At 39.9% G+C, this 22,801-nt stretch overlaps 1 protein-coding gene across 2 annotated transcripts in view; it reads right to left on the bottom strand.

The window, feature by feature from the left end:
* Nucleotides 1–22,801, bottom strand: part of LOC122806838 (protein FAM227B-like) — a 705,369-nt gene that overhangs the window by 599,848 nt on the left and 82,720 nt on the right. The gene's annotated exons all lie outside the window — the stretch shown is intronic.

The following is a 22,801-nucleotide window of genomic DNA, read 5'->3' as shown; positions in this document are numbered from 1 at the left end:
GTTTAACGTATTTTTAATGTGAAATACAGATTAACACATGTAGTACTAAAACATAGCATCCAACGTTGCCAAATCCCTTTACGTAAGAAGTACTTAAATGTCCACTATCTATAATCTAAACCAAATCTGGAGTGAACTAAAGCAGCTCACAGGGATTTTCAATTAAGCTCTAATATCAGATTGATGCTCAATAATGCGGTCCCTAAACGCCCTAAAGGTCTTCCCAATATAAAAGGACAGGCACTGCCCACACAAGGCCACATATACCACACTCCTACTGTGACAATCAAAATGGGCCCCAGACCTAACAGTAACCCCAGCCACTTTATATTCGGAACCAGTTGAATTGATCAAATGACATACACTGCACCTACCACATTTGAAGGTACCCCTACTCCTGTTTGAAACAAGATGGGGCACCTCATCCCTTTCCAAAAGCTGCTTAAATGAGCGACCCTTCCTAAAGACACATCTAGGTGGTACCCCTAATTTGTCACTGACCAGTTGGTCAAGCTTCAAAAATTTCCAGTTGCTGATAACTATCTCAGCAACATAAGGTGCATCAAAAGAGTAGGTCGTAATAAAAAAGAGCTGATTGCCCTCATTAACCCATGTGAACCTAACACCACTCTCAGAATCAGTTGTAACTGTGCCAACACTCTCTCCATCCACAGCATTGACACCTAAACGCCCCGGCCCAGAGTCAGGTTTTCCATGTAATAATGCCCAATAAATACCACTTGACCTTTTTGATATAACCTCATTAGCAATGCACGTGCATAATGCTAGCGGGTAAACACGCCTAATAAACATCAATTTGATGAATTCAATTTCCTTGAAAAAAATCAGCATCCAAACTGGTCATTCTTGCTGCCCTGACCACTTGCCCTTTAACGATTGCTTTCTTTTGATGGTCAGGGTGACAGCTTGAATAACTCAAATAAGAATTTGAAAATGTAGCCTTCCTATGAATAGTGGAAATCAAACCAAAATCAACAGGGTTGATTGTCAAATGAACATCCAAATAACCAATTTCTACTTTGCTCATATTATATGTAAACTGCAGAAATTCCACCGAATTATTAACATACTCCATAAATGCCCTAACCTCATCGAGTCCACCTTCCCAGATAATGAACAAATCATCCAGGAAGCGGGTGTAAAAACTAACATAGGGCATAAACCGGCTAGTGAATAAAAATTGTTGCTCCCAGTATGCCATAACATAATTGGCATACACTGGGGCACAAGCCGCCCCCATAGCAACACCAGTTGTTTGCTTGTAAAAACATCCCTCAAATTGAATAAAGTTATTATTGAGGACAATTTCCATCAAACCCGTCAACAAGTTGATTCTGTCCTGATCATACAACCCTGTTTTGAGCAACTGACATTCCAACCATTCAAGCCCTATTGTTGTAGGAATGACCGAAAACAAATTGACAACGTCCACTGTAATCAATATGGTATCATTGCCAGTCCTAACTCCTTTTAATCTCTCCAAAAATGACCAGGAATCCTTAGTAATGTAATCAAATTTCTTTAAACCCTTTTGTAATTCATAATCCAAAAATTTGCTTATAAAACAAGTTTTGCTACGCTTCCCATCGACAATGGGTCTAAAGGCTAAGTTGTTTAAACCTTTATGTATTTTGGGTATTCCAAAAATCCCGCTGACTAGTGGATAATCATTGTTCAAATAACTGTACTCTGCTTCATTTATATGCCCCTGCCATAGTAAATCTTCAATGAACAAATTAACCTTACTGTAAGCAATATTAAGCTGATTAAGGCTAACCTCTTCGTAAGTATCCGTAGCTAACAAAGCCATCATACTATTTACATAATCAACCCGATCAGTAAGTATTAAGCCATTACCCTTATCAGGTTTCATGAATCTAATAGTTCCATCATTTACTAATTCTTTGAACAAACCATGCTCATCAGAAGTTAAATTGTCCATTCTATTATAGATTTGCCTATTATGTGTATACCTCGCCTCAGTAAAATGTTCCCTGATTTCAAACTCACAAATCTTTTCATACGCGTTAATCACACCATTACTAGGGGGCATATACTTACTTGGTTTCTTTAAAACCGAACTTGCTTTGTTACAATTTGTACCATCAAACAACAATTTCAAGTTCATTTTCCTCGCTAACAATTTTAAATCCACTAAGGTGTCACTTAAAATACCCCTTGCTAAGGGAACAAAAGTTAACCCTTTAGCTAATAGTTCAACATGCCGCTCATTAATAACTTTGCTAGAATAATTGTAAATTTTAAAGTCATCATAAATATTAGCTACAATTAATGGGTTACTAAGCCCATAATTGTAAACAGCTTTAGATTCACCATCAGCTATTTGAATTAATTCCTCAATACCACAGTCATCCACAAGATTTTGGAATACATCACTAGAAAATTGCGTATTAGAATCATTCACATCACCCATCAGTAGCTCATAATTCAAATCCAGCTGTGTTGAAACCCCACTGGTAAAAGAAGGCAAAGAATACAAACTAACATCTAGTAAGGAACCCAATTCAGCATCCCCATTACCAATATTATCAACTCTAAGCTCTCTAGGGGCAATCATAGGAGGTAAAACAGCCTTACACTCAAAGGGCTGCTTGATACTGGCACAAAGTACCCATGTCGTTAGCCATTATTGAAGTTTGTGGCTCTCTTAATAAATCTATTTCAAACAAGTGCACACTTTCTTCACTCAAAAAAGATGAGCCATCAGACAAATCAGGATGCAACTGCATATTTAATTGCATACTACCTATATCATGTGCATCCCCAAAACCACACTCGTAATTGGTTGACAAATCCGAAATTGAACCACTATTAGAAAATTTAGGCACATTAACACAGTTACCATACATTACTGCAGTGTTATTTGGTTCCAAACCATAAGCGTTACTAAATGACGGCACATACAACTCACAAGGGGTCGATAGTGCCGTGTTACTAAAATTACACACATTATAATCTACACATTTTCGCTCACAACACATAGAAAATGCCCCATCATTCCTAAAGTCTGACTCATCAGGCGTTCTTTCAAATGAAAAAGAAGAAAAGGAAGCATTCACAATAAAGTCGCTGTTTTGTACAGGAGAATTGCTGGCATTGCACAGAATGTAGAAATCATCGCTCCCTTGTGAACACAGTTCAACGCCTTCAACAAATGTAGCATTTTCGTTAAAACCCATACGACAAACAAATTTAGCATTGCTGTCACACAGCGATCCACCAGGCACTGTGCAAACATCTTTCTCCAAATTGCGAACACCATACATTACAGAAGTAGAAGAGCCAGGCATACTGCCTCTAGGAAAGCTACCAATGTTACTTGCTCTAACAGACTCTGCTAACAGCTGCCCCATTGGGCAAAAAGACACAGGACGGCTGTTAGAAGCAGTGTCAATACATTCCTGATGAAACCAACAGTTAGGGGACTTCGGTTGAGCAAAAAAACGTCCTAAATGTGAAAGCTCACCTGGATGATTGAAGCCACTACCAAGCCTCACCTCCTCCACTGGACCCGATTGCCCCTGCTGTTTAAATCGCTGAAGTTCCTTGTCTTTGGCTTTGCCCCTTGCCTGACGAAATCGCTGGATTCATTAGGTTCCTGATGCTGATTTCGACCCCTTATCCTCTCTGACCTTCTTGGCTCTACATCTAAAGGGAAATCAGCTCGACCAGGCGCTTCATTTGAAACCTCATCTGCTGATGTCATTTCCGATTCTCTGTTGAACACGCTCTTGTTTAAAGGGACTCTGCCATAGCAATTACCTTCGGACATGGGATAAACTTGATTACGTTTGTACTCAGTAGTGTCCCTTTCAATCTTTTTTGCTTTTCTAGCGTGTACAGACGCACATTGAGAGTTCACATCAGTCAGCAGATTATTATAATTAGTTACATAGTGTTCAAAATTTAAATCAGTAGTAATTGCCTCATTTTCGGCTTCAAGCTCAACCAGTAAGGAAGCAATTTGCTGGTCATTGTACTTAATGATAATAGTGAGAAGTTCAAGCCCCATTTTATCATAAAGACTGTGTACTTCTTCAAGCATGTCCCTTTTTGCTTCAATACCATTGGGGTACTTCCAGGCCTGCAGACCCTTCGGCACAATACCACAGTCAATATTCTTTTGCAAGTACCCATTTTCAATTTGCAGTTTTTTGAGCAAAAATAACTTTTTTTCAAAATCTTTTAAACGCTGTGCCAAGGGCTTGAAGCCATTCCTTTCAACATTCACCACCACCCCACTATGTTGGAAATTAAATTCATTAACTCTCCACTTATCCACATCAAAAGCAGGTAAAATCTTACCACCAAGATTGCCAGAGGTGGAAGGATTCGCAGCCCTCACTCCAGTATTCACCTCAGGAGAACCACGTCCTGCACTTACAATAGAAGCGAACTCACGCCTTCCAGCCGGCCCTGGTCCAGCCTTATTGTCCTTGTTATCCTTTTGCTGACCTTCTACCAAGCACTGAATTTGCTTAGAATGCTCAGCTAATTGCTGGTTAATAGCCTCCAATAAGCCCAAAATGTCTGGTCCAACACCACCACTCTCCATACTAGAAAAGCAACCAGAACAAATACAGACCAGCAAGTAGACTCCAAGGAAGCAACCAACTTGTGACAACTCACACAACGAATTTACCTAGGTTTCATCATTATTCAGACTTCTTCAGAATACAAATGATAAAAAACACTCCCTTTTTATATAAAACACATGATAATGACATCATCAAACAATCAGTACTAAAGGCCAGCTTTCAAAATAAAAGCAACAGTACAAGCATTGCTAAAAACAATTTGCAGAGACCTGAACTGAAAACAGCCCAATAAACTACTGCAAATAAGCACAAATCGTAAAATCAACAATGAACTTTGAATATACATATGTATGAATGCAAAAATTCATATAATAATCAACAAACCTAGCCTAAAATGTTCCTTAGTCTCAAAATAGGCATGATGCTAATGCAGTCATTAATGCCTGGAAACACCAAAGCATTTAATTTCAACTGCCATTTCATCTCACAAATGTCTAGGTGCACTTCAAGTTTTTTACCCTGGTTGTCAACCAATACCTGCTGTATAACACTAAATTTAAAAGTTTGACCAGCGTTGGTTTCAATATGCCTGTATAAAGCATTGGTCTTTTTCTTCAATCTAATATCAGATTGATGCTCAATAATGCGGTCCCTAAACGCCCTACAGGTCTTCCCGATATAAAAGGCCGGGCACTGCCCACACAAGGCCACATATACCACACTCCTACTGTGACAATCAAAATGGGCCCCAGACCTAACAGTAACCCCAGCCACTTTATATTCGGAACCAGTTGAATAATGAGGTGCCCCATCTTGTTTCAAACAGGAGTAGGGGTACCTTCAAATGTGGTAGGTACAGTGTATGTCATTTGATCAATTCAACTGGTTCCGAATATAAAGTGGCTGGGGTTACTGCTAGGTCTGGGGCCCATTTTGATTGAAGGTAAATGCTTTGGTGTTTCCAGGCATTAATGACTGCATTAGCATCATGCCTATTTTGAGACTAAGGAACATTTTAGGCTAGGTTTGTTGATTATTATATGAATCTTTGCATTCATACATATGTATATTCAAAGTTCATTGTTGATTTTACGATTTGTGCTTATTTGCAGTAGTTTATTGGGCTGTTTTCAGTTCAGGTCTCTGCAAATTGTTTTTAGCAATGCTTGTACTGTTGCTTTTATTTTGAAAGCTGGCCTTTAGTACTGATTGTTTGATGATGTCATTATCATGTGTTTTATATAAAAAGGGAGTGTTTTTTATCATATGTATTCTGAAGAAGTCTGAATAAAGACGAAACCTAGGTAAATTTGTTGTGTGATTTGTCACAAGTTGGTTGCTTCCTTGGAGTCTACTTGCTGGTCAGTATCTTATCTTTGCCAAATTGCTAAAATATTTGAAAAAATTCTGTTCAAATAATGTCCCCAAAACAATAATAGCTATGGCCTACTGTCAGATAAGCAGCCTGGCTTCAGAAATGCCTTTAGTACCACAACAGCATTACTGGCAGCAAATGATTCTGCATTACAGCAGTATTTATAGGGGCTTCTCAAAGCTAGAATATTTCTGGACATGACTAAGGCATTTGAAACCATAAAACAATATTATTTTCACCAAGATGAAAAAGAAAAATAATAACTTTGGCTGTAACACTATCAAATAGTTCTAAAGTTACCTTGAAAATTGAACTTTATTTCAAGGAGCAATTGTACACAATAAGAAACACCCAATTAAGATATTATCTCCTTAACCCATACCCCTTTAAAACCATCAGAGAATGTGCTTTCTCTAGACAGGGCCAAGTTTTATGGAAAAAACTCCCACATGATATTAAAAGGCCAACACTCACTCCTTGTGTTCAAGACAGACCTGTCATTGCTTTAGGGACAATGGATAACTATTTTTGTCATTACCCTGCACTCAGTGTTTTTTCTTGTCTAATTCCATGATTACTTCTGCTGTGGCTGCCAGTGTAATACTGTAACTAATGTATACTTTGCGCACAGATTACTGTAAGCTTATTGGAGATATTAATCTTTATGCAAGAAGCATACGTAACAGAGAGAGTATAAAAATAAACACTCAAGAATATAGACATCTCTGCAGTTACCAAGACATGGTTTAAAGCAGCAAGGAATACTCTGGCAGTGCAAGGTTTCAGTGCCTTCTACACTTTTAGACCAGTAGCTCCACAGACAAGGGCTAAAGGTGGAGGTGTCTCGAAATAACATAGTAAAAAGCATAACTCTAGGGTGGTCAAACAGAATGACAAGATGGAGTTCCTCCATGTGCATATCACCAAAGACAAAATCCAGTACCATATCCCAGCTAGCTACAGGTCACCCTCCATGTCCCAAGAAGCTTACAATGCATACTTGGACCTACTGGAGATACTTACCATCCCAACCTAACACACTACTTGTGGGAGACTTTATTTACTCCTGTATAGACTGGGAATCCTACACAGTCTCAACTCTACAGGCACAAAGATTCCCGGAATTTGTAAATACAAACACCCTTGACCAAACAGTGAATATGCCCACTACAGACACTCCAACATACTGGACCCCATACTCACAAATATGGGTGAATGCTGCATCCACCCCCAATATCACATCCTCCCTGGTAAAGTATGACCAGAAAGCTGTCTCCTTCAAAATCAAAATCAATTCCATAATCCCAGTACAACTAGTAATAGTTAGGAACTATTCCAAGGCAAGTTACAGTTTATTAGGTGATCGCATGTCAAAATTTAATGCTCCTCCCCTCTAAACTTTGAGAACATAGCAGCATACCCTGCATTGCTCTCAGAAACTCCATGTCAATACCTGCGTAGAGGCTGCTGTACCTAACAGAAGTAAGCTCAGAACTAGTCCAAGAAACCAACTGCCCCGGTGACATCCAAAATTAAACAGGATATACAATAAAAGGAAGAAAACCTAAGGCAAAAATCAGGAAGGGTGATTCCCATCAAGATATAAACTCTCTCATCAAACTAAATAGGCAAGTAAAAAGGTTAATTAGGTCAAACAAACCCAACATTGAGGTTAGGATAGTTTCCTAGGTGAAAGATAACATAAGGCCTTCTACAGCTATGTCACAAACCTCAAGGGTAACACAAAGCAATATTCTGAACTGCTGGTTAATTCTGCCACACTCACCAAGCCTAGTGATATAGCGAACCTGTTAGCAGACAAATTCTGATTCAACTTTAACCCCTCTCACCCCTAAGTATTTCCCAAAAAATACTCTAAACACAAATCCTCCAGCTATAAATAGGGACCATGTACTGGCTGTGCTTGCTAAAGCCAAGAACGCAGCATCAGTGGGCCACAATAACATTCCAGGATGCCTCCTGAACAGTCTAAAATATACTTTATCAGGACCCCTGGAGTCACTATTAAATTGTGATCTTAAAAACAGGCTTTGTGCTACGAGACTGGAGGACTAGGATGTTCAACCCCATTCACAAGGGAGGGCCTTCAACAGTTCCTGGGAAATATAGACTCATTAGTCTGACTAGTTTTATTTGCAAAGCCATGGAAAGAATTATCATGGAAATTATCAAAAAGGCCATAGGAGACCTCACACTAGATCCATCCCAGTTTGGCTTTGTCAAAGCAAGGAAATGCTGAGTGAACCTGGTGAACTTCTTTGAAAAGGTCACTAAAGCAAAGAAGGAGGGGAAAACAGTGCATACAGCCTACCTCAACCACCAATACACTGGCCCAATGCTTCCTGGAATTCATCACCTCCAATGCCCTGGACCAGCTTATTCTGACCCTCACTAGAGGAAGCAACATCCTTGACCTGGTTATTACTAACATGGGTGACCATTGCTCTGCACCAATAGTCAATCCCTCCCTGGTCAGATCCAACCATGAACTAATCACCATGGAAATCCACATCTCACCCACACACCCTGGAAAGGTAACCATCTTGAAAAAACTTCTCCAAAGGTGATTTTGGACTACTAAAAACAGAGGTGGCTAACTTCACGGCATGCATACCAATGGAAAATAGCTGCATGACTGCCAAATCATACAGCAATGCACTGTATGAACATGTACATAAATACATGGAACTAGCCATACCCAAGAGAACCAAGATGCTCTCCTCTGAAAAAAGGAACCCAATCTGGTGGTCCCCTGCCATTAATAAACTCTACAACAGAAGGAAGAAACTGTTGCAGAAAAAGATAAAGTCTCAAGACTGGAAAAACTCCCTTATTAGCCTCAACAAAAAGTTGAGATCCCTCATCAAATCCTCTAAAGCCAGCTATGAAGCCAGAATTGCGGCAGACACTAAAAACAATCACAAATCCTTCTATAGCTATATCAAGAACCCGCATGGCAATACCCAGATTTGCTCTGAGTTACTTCACAATGGTACCTCATATACTGAGCAAACAGATATTGCCAACATACTGGCCAACAGATTCAGTGCCAACATTACCCCTCCCTCCCCAAAGGACCAATCACAATACCAGAAGAATGCCAGGCACCCAGCATTACTGCAGCACAGGTTAAAGCTGCATTGTCCAAGGCCACGAATACAGCTTCCATGGGACCCGATAATATACCTGGTGGTGTTCTACATGGACTACAAAGTGAACCGGCACCACATCTGTGTGCCCTGTTCAGTCACAGCCTCACCTCAGGCTTTGTCCCTACTGAATGGTGAACTGCTTCAGCCATCCCTCTCCATAAAGGGGAGCAACTACAGACCCTGGGAATTATCGCCCCATTAGCCTGATGAGTCTAATATGTACAGCTATGGAACGCAGCATCTTGGACCTGAGTAACAAAGATATAGGAAATCTCCAAACTCTAGACCCCATGCAATTTGGCTTTGTGAAAGGGAGATCATGCCTGTTCAACCTGGTTGACTTATTTGGGTCAGTCACCAGGGCTGTGGATGAAGGTAAGGCAGTGCATACAGCCTACCTCGATCTGGTCAAGGCCTTTGATACCATTCCTCACTCAGGAATTATTGATAAACTCACCAAACTAGGCATCAACCCCTATATCACTAGGTGGGTTGTAAACTGGCTCACAGATTGTGCTATCAGTGTGAAAGTAGCGGACTCCAAGTCAGAAGTCACGGCTGGAGTCCTACAGGGATCAGACCTGGGTCCTCTCCTGTTCGGCATCTACTTCTCAGAAGTCCAGGCCAACACAATGGGACTCTGGCTGACCAGGTTTGCAGACAACTGCAAGCTGGGAGCCATTATTAACTCCCCAGGTGATGCAGACATTCTACAGAAAGGTCTCACTGAGACCAATGACTGGTGTCAAAACCATGGCCTTAATCTTAACGCCAAAAAAATGTGTCCTCATCCCCTTTGGTAAAAACTCAGTTCCCACTAATTACCATATCAATGGGAGCCCACTGAACACTAAAGGCGTTATAAGAGATCTGGGGAAGCATGTTGACAGCAACCTCTGCTTTGACTACCACATTGCCACTATGGTCAGAAAGTCCTTCTATGTGGCACATCTCATTAAAAAGGGTTTTGCATCCAGGAAGAAAGAAGTCATAGTCTCTCTCTCTCTCTTCTTCCCTCATTAGACCAATCATCGAGTATAATGCCCATTTGACATGTACCTCACTAGACATCTGCAACAGCTGGAGAGGCCACAGAAGTACTTCATGAAGAGGATCCTAGGCATTAAACACATGTCCTACATGAACACTCTAAAAAGAATCCAGCTATTCTCTGTCTCATATCGCCTACTTAGAGGCAATCTCTGCTTGACTTACAAAGCCATGTCTGACCCAGGCCTGTTAGAAATGCTACATCTAAAGAAATCCCAATCTCTCCGCACCACACGCTCCAGACCTCAACCTCATTACCACAATCAACAGAACATGCTGGAGGGATAGGTTCCTCACCCAGAGACTACCCATGCTCTGGAACAGACTTCTCATACATGTCAGGCATAGCACCTCGCTGTCCCTCTTCAAGAGAAACCTTGATGAGTGGAGGGGTAATAGAAAGTTCACCCTGGGATCACTCCAGTGGCTCTACTTGATAGAGGCACTGGGAACTAATGTGGGGCAGCATGATGCCAGGGCACTTCTATGGGCTAGGCTTGTTATGGGCTAGGCTTGTAAAGGCCCCAGGGACATTAGCCTAGTACACACCTATGAACCTAAATCTGGCTAAAGCATTTGATACAATACACCACTTTGGCATTGTCAATAAACATACAGAACTAGGCATTAAGCCCTTTATAACATGCTGGATAGGTAGCTAGCTCATACATAGAACCCAAGAGGTTAGGATCAGTGAAGCCACCTCCACAGAGAGGCCAGTCACCAGTGTAGTTGCTCAGGGCTCTGTGCTGGGCCCATTACTCTTTGGCATCTACTTCTCAAATATTAAAGCCAATGTCAAAGGCATCTAACCAAGTTTGCAAATGATTGCAAACTAGGGGCAGTCACTCAATCTCCCCAAGGGAAGCACACCCTTCAAGCAGATCTAACATTGGCAAACGCTTGGTACCAAGTCCATGGCTTAAAACTCAACATCAAGAAATACATTATAGCAATTTTTGGGAAGTCAGCTACCCTAGGTAACTACGTCATCAAAAAAACACCTCAAAAATTGATTTACTAATCAGGGATTTGGGAACTCATGTAGACAGTGACCTAGCCTTCGACCAACCTGTGTCCAAGGCAGTAAGAAAATCCTTCTGTGTTGCTCAATTTATAAAGCAAGGACATGGCATCTAGATCCAGAGAGGTCATCATACTACTGTACTTGGCCCTTGTCAGACCCATCATAGTTCCCTTCAGTATGTACCTGACAAGACACATGCAGCAACTGGAATGTCCACAAATGTTCCTTACAAAAAGAATGCTTGGAGTAAACACAATGGCCCTGTGCTGGCTGCCTCTAAGACCTGTCTCTTTACTTGGTATCATACAGACTTCTGACAGGTAATCTTTGCCTGGCATACAAGGCATCCCTGACCTTGTTTTGATGAGCCTTTACATATCCACGAAACAAACAGCATCAGAACTACTAGATTAAAATACCTAAATTTTGCTTGTAAGGTAAATAGAACATATTAGCGAGATAAATATATTTCTCAGAGAATTCCCATTTTCTGGAATAGGCTCCCCATTCATTTGAAGCAGAGTTTCTCCCTAATCCTATTTAAGTGCAACTTGGACCAATGGATGGGTAACTGGAAATTCATCCCTGGTTTGGCGACTATGTCTCTGATGGACAGAGGTAGTCAGTAAATTACCCCCTACAGAAACCAAAATTGTGAGTCACATTTGGGTTGCACAGCTACGTTATAAGGATTCTAGTGTTCATTAGCCTAGTATACACCTATGAACCTATAACATTTATTATATAATGTTTATTCTATATTATAGTAATGTACTTTTATGTCAGCTGTAATACTGAATTATCTTACACTATTCTATCAATTGTTTGCTTTTGTATTCTGCCTTTGTCTGTAGGTTGTGGCTGAAAAGCGTTTTTGAATCAGCCTACTTACCAAGTTACCTAGTAACTAAGTAAAGAAAACTACACAGTATGTACTAAATTCCAGCTAGGAGAAAAAACAGTGGATAAACAACTTAAAAATTAATATTTTCTATGATTCTTATTAGATACATTACAGTAAAAGTTGATCATTCGAGTTTTTGTCAGCATAAAGAATAATAAAATGATAAGCCTAGAAAATCATGATCTTCTAATAGACAACATTGACAACCAGGTTCAGCATGCCCAAGGTTAATATCTGGAGCTGGTTTAGTATCTATTGAACAATCTTGTTTATAGCTTCATAGGAAATTCAGGGATATTGAGTCTTACAACCATTTTATTTATTTATTTTACATTTGTTAACCGGGGGTGTCTGACTGAGCCGAAAAGGCCCTTTTTCAGCAGTGGCCCGGGGAGAAATGCTCCACAAAGAAAAATTACAGATACATTTAGTTATTTAGACATGATCAGTATACACACAAATTACAAAATACATGTTTTTACAGTGGTATATGGCACATCAACAGTTACAGTGGAGAGAACAAACAAAAAAAATATTAATTTAAAAATAAAGGTAATTAATAGATTTGTGGTGTACAGCTGAAATTTGGAACATAGGTAGAATGCATACATAGTAAACAGGTACAGTACATACATTGTAGATTAGCCAGTGTTTGTGAACTATTATCAAGTACTCTAGATTTAGTATGTATACCTTATCCACTTTCACTAGCCTGGGGAGCAATCATGGCACTGCCAACTTTGCTTGAGATGTTGCCTGAGGAGGTCTTTTAAGGAGGCTTTGGATGATGTGTTTTGAATGCTAGTGGGGACAGAGTTCCATTTTTTAACCCCTAAACTACTATATAGCACATCTCCAAAGCTATTGCAGCTGTTGGTGACTTCTAGTAGTAGTTTGCTTGATGATATAAGAGGCCTTTTGGCTGAGTGATGTTGTACTATGTTTTTGAGGGCAGGACACTTATTGGGGAGGTAACAGACAGAATGACAGAGGCAGAGCTGATTGTAGGTTAGGAGGTTGGACAGTTCAAGCCAGTGGAGCTGTCTCAAAGCAGTACAGTGATGAGTTCTATATGAGCAATTTGCAGCAAAGCGGGCAATTCTGTTATAGCAGGCTTCCATTTTGCTTAGTTCAGTTTTGTTGAGATTAGTCAGAATGGCAGATGCGTAGAGTAGGGTGGATAGAAGTTGGGAGCGAGCAATGGCTGATCTTGTGTTGTTGGTAAGAAATGGTTTGATACGGTAGAGTGATCCCAGTTTGGTATGTACTTTTTTAATAGTTAAGTTGAGATGACTATCAAATTTTAGGTGGGAGTCTATGGTTATTCCCAATAGCTTAGCCTGTACCACTGGAGTGATTGGAGTAGCATTTGTGGAGTAGATAGTGAATTGACTGTTATCAGTGTTTTTGTTAGAACTGGTTATAATCATAAGCTGAGTTTTCTTTGGATTGAGGATAAATTGGGCTTTGGTAAGGTAGTTTTCAACATCAGAGAATGCTAGTTGAGTTGTTTTCAGAAGGGTGGGAATGTTTTGTGCAGCACAGATTAAGGTAGTGTCATCTGCATACTGAATGATAGATGCATGCTGTGTGGAGGTATAGAGGTAATTTGTGAAGACTGTGAATAGTAGTGGTACTAAGGCAGAACCCTGTGGGACTCCTATAGTTATGGGCAGCTGAGGAGAGAGGGCATTTTCCCATTTCACAGCTTGGTATCTGTCAGTTAAGTAGCTTTGGAACCAGGTAAGAGTAAAATTTGATAGGTGATATTGGTTTAGTTTGTTTACCAGGATTTAGTGTGAGACTGTGTCAAATGCTTTGGACATATCCAAAAAAAGAGTTGAAACCTGTAGGCCTTCATTTTTGAGACGGTTTACTGTGTCTGTGAAGCAGAGGAGGGCTGTAGTGGTACTATGGGCAGGTCTGAAACCATGCTGAGTACGTGACAGGATGTTGCTGTCTAGGAGATAGTTTAGCATCTGGGTATGGATGCATTTTTCTAGGATTTTGGCCAGGGGGGAGAATAAAGCAATGGATCTGTAGTTATTAAGTTCAGTGGAGGTCCCACCTTTATGTATGGGTGTAACATAGGATATTTTCCAGAGTTTGGGCACATAGTTTTCAACAATTGATCTGTTTATGAGAGTGGAGACTGGGATAGCAATAGCATCTGCTGTGAGTTTCAAGAAATAGCTGGGGAGTAGGTCAGCTGCTGTTGATGAGGTTTTTAGTTTGGAGAGCATGCTTTTGATTGAAGTGGTGGAAACTGTTTTGAGGGTAAAGCTTGTATTAGTGTTATTTGTGTTGGGGGGATAGTGAGGAAGGAACTGTCCTGTGATACTAAGGATAGACTTGAGTTCACAAACTGGGAGATGAATTGTATTTCGATGGGAACTTTAGTGTCAGGAGTGGTTGGTTTGGGGTAGCCTTTTGGGTGGATTTTAGTAGCTGGTTTACATTTTTCCAAAATTTTTGGGGGTTGTGTTGGTATTTAGTTTGTAATGTTGTGTAGTAGGATTTTTTTGTCCAGCCTAATGCATTTTTTTGCACGGCTGCGCAGTTCTTGGTACTTAGTTAGGCTTTGTGTTTCTTTGTTTTTTTGACAGTAAAGCCAGGCAGTGTCTCTGGACTTGAGGATTTGTTTGGTTTCTTTACTGAGCCAGGGGTTTGTAGAGGTTCTAACCTTGATTTTGCGCAATGGAGCGACAGTGTCTAGGTGTTGTAGAAATGTTTTGTTGAAATATGCTACAGCCGGGTCAAGTAGGAGGGTTTTTAGGGGGGTCCAGTCACAGTTACAGTGTAAAGTGTTGAGGACCTCAGGATAGAATTGTTTTGTGTTTCTAGTGGATATATACTTAGAGGTTTTGCATATGCTTGTTCTACTACGTATAAAGTATATTATGTTGTGGTCACTTAAGGTGTCTGGGAGACTGCCTGTGGGAGGGTACAATGTGGGGTTGTTAGTTAGGACCCAGTCAAGGATGGATTCTCTTTTAGATTTTTTTATCACATCTAGTTGGAATTTGGACTAGCTGCTGGTAGCCATGGAGATTTATTAGATTACTCGGTGGTTCTGATATACAGGTGAACCAATCTAGGTTGAAATCCCCCAGAATAAGGGTTTCTTGTGAGTATGTGGAAGAACACCAAGATAGGAAGTCTTCCAGGCTAGCAGGTGTATTACCAGGTGGAATATAGATCACAATTGTGGTGATGACCTTTTTAGGGTGAAGTTGAAGTTGTGAGATAAGTATGTCCCAATTATTGGGGGAGACATTTGGTAATTGACAGACAGTTAAGTTGGACTTGTACAGTAAGGCAGTTCCACCCCCTTTATGAAATGATCTGTCTTGTCTAATGATATTGTAGCTGGTAGGGAGAACTTCTGAGTTAGCTATGTTTTTATTTAGTCAGGTTTCTGTTAAAGCAACTATGTCTGGGGAGTAGTGTGCTAGTGTGGCCTGGAGTTCAGGTATTTTATTTTTGATACTTCTAATATTGATATTTAACATTAAAAGATGGTTGGTTTTGCTGCTGTTGTTGATTTGCCCAGGGATGAAGAAAGTGGGGGTGTTATGTTCTGACATTTGTATTGGAGCAGTTTGTGTTGGACAGGATGGATTTGGGCCTAGGTTGGGGTGGATATCCCCACTTATGGTGAGCCTGGTGTTAAAATGGTGATAAAGATGTTGGAGTTTGGTGAGGAGTGAGAGAAAGTATTGTGTTTTTTTGGAGTAGGAATGAGAGCATATGCGTTTAGTTCTGAAATGGTCCATTATGTAGTTCTTGAACAATTGTGGGCAAATATTATTATAATGTGTAGTGTCTATATATGACAGTGCGTAATGCAGTGTTGTGCTACTAAGTTTAGGGATATTGCTAGAGTGATAACTTGTGGTGTTGTAAAGAATTATGAGAAGACAGACTAGACTTAGTTGTGTGATAGTCATGGTTATAAAGTTGAAGTTGGTTCTAGGTGGGGGGTCTGAATAGGAATTATAGGGTTGCACTATATGTGGATGGGGAAGTAGTGTGAGTGATGTAAAAAATGCCTAGAGGAATGAGAGTGATTGGGAGTATTTTGTGTGGAGCAAGTTAGTGTGGTATAATGTAATATGACTTGAGGAGCTGTGATTGGTGGAGGTGATGTGAGAGTGAGCTGTGGGTGTGGCTGTGATTACTATAAATGTAGAGGTAGTGGGGGCAGGAGGGGATAGGGGGCAGGGGAGAGGAGAGAGCACGAGCGTTAGCGAAGGCGAACAGAGCGGGGCAGAGCCCACCAAGACAAGAGAAAAAAGTAAGTATTACTTTACAAATCTGAACACTTTAAACAAATTCCTGAGGTCTAATGGCTTACCAGCAAGCAGAATGTAATTGCTGAAGAGCACTTGTGTCCTGGTGAGAGACTAGAAATTTAAAGATGGCTCCATGTTCAGCAGGATTCTAATACAGACTTAGTTTTGGGGGAGGGAGATAGCACAAGGGGTGTAAACCAGGTGGAATGCAAAGAAACCAGAGAGGCAATCAGTGGAAATCAGTGAAGGCCTCAGCGGGGGTAAAGTAATAATTCAAACTACCTGTAAAGTGAAGGAGAGAAGAGACAGCAAATTTTATTAATGTTGGGAGTGTGTCTTCACATTGACTTGCTGATTAGTAACCAGTTTGGGCACAGATTAGAGTAGGGAGATACATTAGCAATGAAGGGGAATGTATAGAGATGCAAATAAACAGGTGGGCCTCCAAGTGATACAAACTAAGGCAGAAAGCACTGAGAGGGCTGCTTGATGGTTAATTTAGTCACAGGGATCTGACTTAAATGTATACTGTCTATTGGACAGTTAGGATTACTGTACTGGCTGGCGGGGGAGGACACAAGGCTACAACAGTCAGTTTTATTAGCAAGCGGAGAACTACTAAGAAATATTGCTAATGTAATAGCTTCACTCTCATAAAACATACAAGTAGAATGCCTGGGTGGACTGACCCTGCTCTTGAAGCTCAAAATGTATTTCCTTGTTTAGTTTGCAGTACTGATTCCTTCTTATACTGTATGGGTGGAGTGATAGCCACAGACTGCAGATTTGCTTGAGTGTGCTCCTGCTCTTGAGGCTCAAATTGTATATCCTTGTTTAGTTTGCAGTACTGATTCTTTCTTATACTGTATGGGTGGAGTGGTAGCCGCAGACTGCAGATTTGCTTGAGCGTGCTCCTGCTCGAGGCTCAAAATGTATATCCTTGTTTAGTTTGCAGTACTGATTCCTTCTTATACTGTATGGGTGGAGTGGTAGCCACAGACTGCAGATTTGCTTGAGTGTGCTCAGCAAGCAGAATGTAATTGCTGAACATCACTTGTGTCCTGGTGGGAGACTAGAAATTTAAAAATGCCTTAATAATTCTCAGCCTAGACTGTATTTCCCTTCTAGAGGAGGGTTCACCTAGACTGCACTTCCCTTCTCTAAGAGAGCTAGGCCAGTTATGCTTGGGATGAATTTGTGAAAACACAATTCAATTATCCAGGTTCCATCTGAAGGAACACAGTATATTACACTGCTTTATCTGCAGGAAGAGTCTATTCCAGAGGTGAGGGAGATGCTGAGTAACAAATCTGTTTCTCCACCTTGTTTCCTGATCTACTGAAGCAGGTTTAGATCTCTGTTTTCTGGTATTTGTGGAACTATTTGATTTTTGAAAGTATATGAGATCCTGGACTACTGAGTCCCAGATTGTTCATAAGGTAAGTCATAGGTCTCCTGTGAGGAGCTTATAAAACACAGAGAAGACAGACAGCGATTCTAGTCTTCTGTGGTAGTTTAGGGATTATAAGCTTAGGATCCTTTTTGTTAAGAACCTCTGGGGTCTTTCCAACAGTTTAATATGCCTGGTGAGATACATCCCAAAAGGAGCACTGTATTCTATAACTGGTCTGATCAGGTTGAAAACAATGGGACAATAACCTCTTTAGATATGAATGATATTGCCTTGGCAACCATCTGTGCCAAGTAGAACTATTTCCTGACATATGTTGCTACAAGGTGGCCAAATAAGACGTAATTATCGACCTATGTTCCCAGATCTGTAATTTTTCATTTTGTTCTGGGGTACTGCATTCCTGTATGCTGCAGAGATGGTTTGTCTGCAAATGCAACAGTATTGTATTTTTTATCATTTAATTTAAGCCCATTTTCAATGCACAAGGCATTTAAATAAGTCAAACTTCCTGACAGAGGGCTTTGGTGTTAAAAGCAGATTTGACAATGATTTGACAATGATTCAGTTTGCAGTCACCTGTAAACTTGGTTAGCCATATTTCTTATTTTTTGGTCTGTGGGCCACAAAAGTAAATACTGAATAAAAGCAATCCCAGCATTAAGCCCTGTGTGATGCCCCACCACTGGCCTACTAATCAAGGAGCCTCAATCCTCACCACTAGCAACAGTGGGGGATGTACATTGGGAGGATGACAAGTACACACACAATATTTCCAGATGCAGCTCTCTGCATCAAGTGCAATTTCCCTTCAGAGCACACAGAGAACACAGACAGTCTGGGGCTGGTTTTCCCACTTTCTCCAGATCACCAATAAGACTCCTTACTGGCACAGCTACAGAGGTGAGATCTCAGCTGAGTGGCCAAGCCAAAACCTCCAGCATCTTCCCTGCCCAACCAGTGTTTCATGTCCCTGCCCAAGTAGCTGACACACACAAACACACCTGGGAAAGGCTGGCACAGGTTTACTAGCTATGCACCCTTCTGACAAGACTACAAGGTAGTTATCACTGCCACCAGACACGTCCTTATCAGCTACTTTAAGGCCCTTAAGAAAGGGTTCCAGTCTTATGGTGTAATGTTCATAGCAATATAAAAAGTAGCTTGACCAAGAGCAAAGCTATTAGGAGTGGCCCGCAGCGTCACCAAAAATATGCAAGTACTCTCAGAACTTAAATATGCCTCACAAATATCAGCCACAATGAAAGGTTTAAATATATTCAATAATAAAAGAACAAGAAAATGCTCAGTATATAATCAAAGTTACATCAATTCAAAATCACGGGAAATATTTAAAACAACATTGCAGGATAGTCTCAAATAAATAAAGAAAAACATCTAAATTAAGCTCAGCTATATTCCTGACTGTATCTAAAATAATTATACTGTTCTCTAGACTTACTTACAGAGCAAGCAAGCAAGCAGATGTGGTGAGAAGATCTTTTTGTTATGTCAAAGACAAAATACAAAATGCTCAGTCTCTGTCTCAGAGAGTTCTTAAATATCCCAAATATTACTGCTGGGATAGCTTACAGAATGAGATCACTTCTTGCCATCTGACTCTGTCCTAAGTAAAACCCCTCACTGATGTAGCTGGTAGCATTTAGCATCTACCTGTGAAAATACATAAATAAGGATTTTTCTTAGATCTAATGTAGATCCTGGAAGTCATAAAACAATAAACACTTCCAAGACAATACAAAAAACTTCCAGTTCTAGACATCATGTCCGTTACTGCACTGAATCTGGAAGATAACCTCCTTTTATTACATGGTCATAAAGTAATTTAAATGTTCAGCTATTTTTCTGAAATTAACTTATTGCATTGCAGTCTCCATCGTTAAAATATATAAATCTAAACAGTTACAATAGTGTATATACATTTCTGCTCAGTACTTTACAAAATATCTCTTCAGCACATCTGTACAATATGACATACAGTTCTAATACATCTGTAACACAAGCATCTTGCATGATACATGTTGACATTCACAAATGACACACAACCATTTACAAAATTCCAAACAGCTGTGCTGGCATCTCATTTTGTTACATTTCTATATAAATCATATTAATATTCACAAATAACATATAATTTATTTACAAAATTCCAGCTACCTGACACCCTGCAGGACACCACTGTTCCCCTTCATGTTCTCTTATGCTGCCCCTGCCATCTGCACCATGTGGGTTCTGTCTTTTAGCCAATTTTCTATCCAATACAGATCTATTTGTAATGCATTTATTTTATTCATTATATTAGCATGGGGGGGGGAATCAAATTTCTTACCAGACTGAGGTAAGCTGTATGTACAATTTGACCACTGTCAACAGCTTGTGTCACCTTTTTAAAGAAGCTAACCATAGTGATTAGACAGGATCTGCCTTTTAGAAAACCAAATTGCTAAAGATTTAATGAGGTTTATAATGGCACTGATGAGATGTAAGAATAACCTTGAAGCAAGCAATCATGTAGCTTGCAGTCAGGAAAAGACTGCATAAAAACACATATTTACTAATTTACTGTAAAAGCAAAAGTAGCGAAATTAATCTGCTTAATCCTATGCAAATACTGAAAATCATTTCATCCTATAGCTTTAACTCATTACAAATGGAGCTTAAAAAAATACAAGAAGTTACTTCCTCTTTTGCAAGTTTTTTCCCCCACTGTAATTACCTGAAAGTCAAATAGCACCTAAACAGTCTTAAAACATGTATTTATTTGTGAGTTTAAGTTTGTTGATTGAGAATTTTCAGCCGAACGTATAAATTTTCGCAATAAGTCATTGTGAGAAAAACTCAATGACAGTTATTAATCAAGAGGATGATGATGACCTGCTTAAGTCAGGTCTTAAATCAGTAACCTTCTCCTATACAACCACCAACCCCAAAATGTTAAACAATTCTGACTTCAGATACATTAAACATACAAACATGATTAAATTATATGATGAGCTATCTAAAATTGCTTGCAATGTCACCATCCTCAGTGAAGCTTCATGTGTTACTTCTATATGAACTCTACTCCCACATAAAGTGTTCAGACTTAGCAGTCCACACAAGAATCAAATATAATGGAAAATTTAAAAATAAATAACCTTGGTGGTCTACCTCTATAAATAAGCTGTGTAACAAACGTTGAATGATATTGCCTTGGCAACCATCTGTGCCAAGTAGAACTATTTCCTGACATATGTTGCTACAAGGTGGCCAAATAAGACGTAATTATCGACCTATGTTCCCAGATCTGTAATTTTTCATTTTGTTCTGGGGTACTGCATTCCTGTATGCTGCAGAGATGGTTTGTCTGCAAATGTAACAGTATTGTATTTTTTATCATTTAATTTAAGCCCATTTTCAATGCACAAGGCATTTAAATAAGTCAAACTTCCTGACAGAGGGCTTTGGTGTTAAGAGCAGATTTGACAATGATTCAGTTTGCAGTCACCTGTAAACTTGCGTTAGCCATATTTCTTATTTTTTAGTCTGTGGGCCACAAAAGTAAATAGTGAATAAAAGTAATCCCAGCATTAAGCCCTGTGTGATGCCCCACCACTGGCCTACTAATCAAGGAGCCTCAATCCTCACCACTAGCAACAGTGGGGGATGTACATTGGGAGGATGACAAGTACACACACAATATTTCCAGATGCAGCTCTCTGCATCAAGTGCAATTTCCCTTCAGGGCACACAGAGAACACAGACAGTCTGGGGCTGGTTTTCCCACTTTCTCCAGATCACCAATAAGACTCCTTACTGGCACAGCTACAGAGGTGAGATCTCAACTGAGTGGCCAAGCCAAAACCTCCAGCATCTTCCCTGCCCAACCAGTGTTTCATGTCCCTGCCCAAGTAGCTGACACACACAAACACACCTGGGAAAGGCTGGCACAGGTTTACTACCTATGCACCCTTCTGACAAGACTACAAGGTAGTTATCACTGCCACCAGACACGCCCTTATCAGCTACTTTAAGGCCCTTAAGAAAGGGTTCCAGTCTTATGGTGTAATGTTCCTAGCAATATAAAAAGTAGCTTGACCAAGAGCAAAGCTATTAGGAGTGGCCCGCAGTGTCACCAAAAATATGCAAGTACTCTCAGAACTTAAATATGCCTCACAAATATCAGCCACAATGAAAGGTTTAAATATATTCAATAATAAAAGAACAAGAAAATGCTCAGTATATAATCAAAGTTACATCAATTCAAAATCACGGGAAATATTTAAAACAACATTGCAGGATAGTCTCAAATAAATAAAGAAAAACATCTAAATTAAGCTCAGCTATATTCCTGACTGTATCTAAAATAATTATACTGTTCTCTAGACTTACTTACAGAGCAAGCAAGCAAGCAGATGTGGTGAGAAGATCTTTTTGTTATGTCAAAGACAAAATACAAAATGCTCAGTCTCTGTCTCAGAGAGTTCTTAAATATCCCAAATATTACTGCTGGGATAGCTTGCAGAATGAGATCACTTCTTGTCATCTGACTCTGTCCTAAGTAACCCCCCCCCCCCACTGATGTAGCTGGTAGCATTTAGCATCTACCTGTGAAAATACATAAATAAGGATTTTTCTTAGATCTAATGTAGATCCTGGAAGTCATAAAACAATAAACACTTCCAAGACAATACAAAAAACTTCCAGTTCTAGACATCATGTCCGTTACTGCACTGAATCTGGAAGATAACCTCCTTTTATTACATGGTCATAAAGTAATTTAAATGTTCAGCTATTTTTCTGAAATTAACTTCTTGCATTGCAGTCTCCATCGTTAAAATATATAAATCTAAACAGTTACAATAGTGTATATACATTTCTGCTCAGTACTTTACAAAATATCTCTTCAGCACATCTGTACAATATGACATACAGTTCTAATACATCTGTAACACAAGCATCTTGCATGATGCATGTTGACATTCA

This window comes from Protopterus annectens, chromosome 7.part0 (assembly GCF_019279795.1).
Source record: "Protopterus annectens isolate FY-2018-M chromosome 7.part0, PAN1.0, whole genome shotgun sequence".
Lineage (NCBI taxonomy): Eukaryota > Metazoa > Chordata > Ceratodontiformes > Protopteridae > Protopterus > Protopterus annectens.
This window is presented reverse-complemented; position numbering and strand designations above follow the sequence as displayed.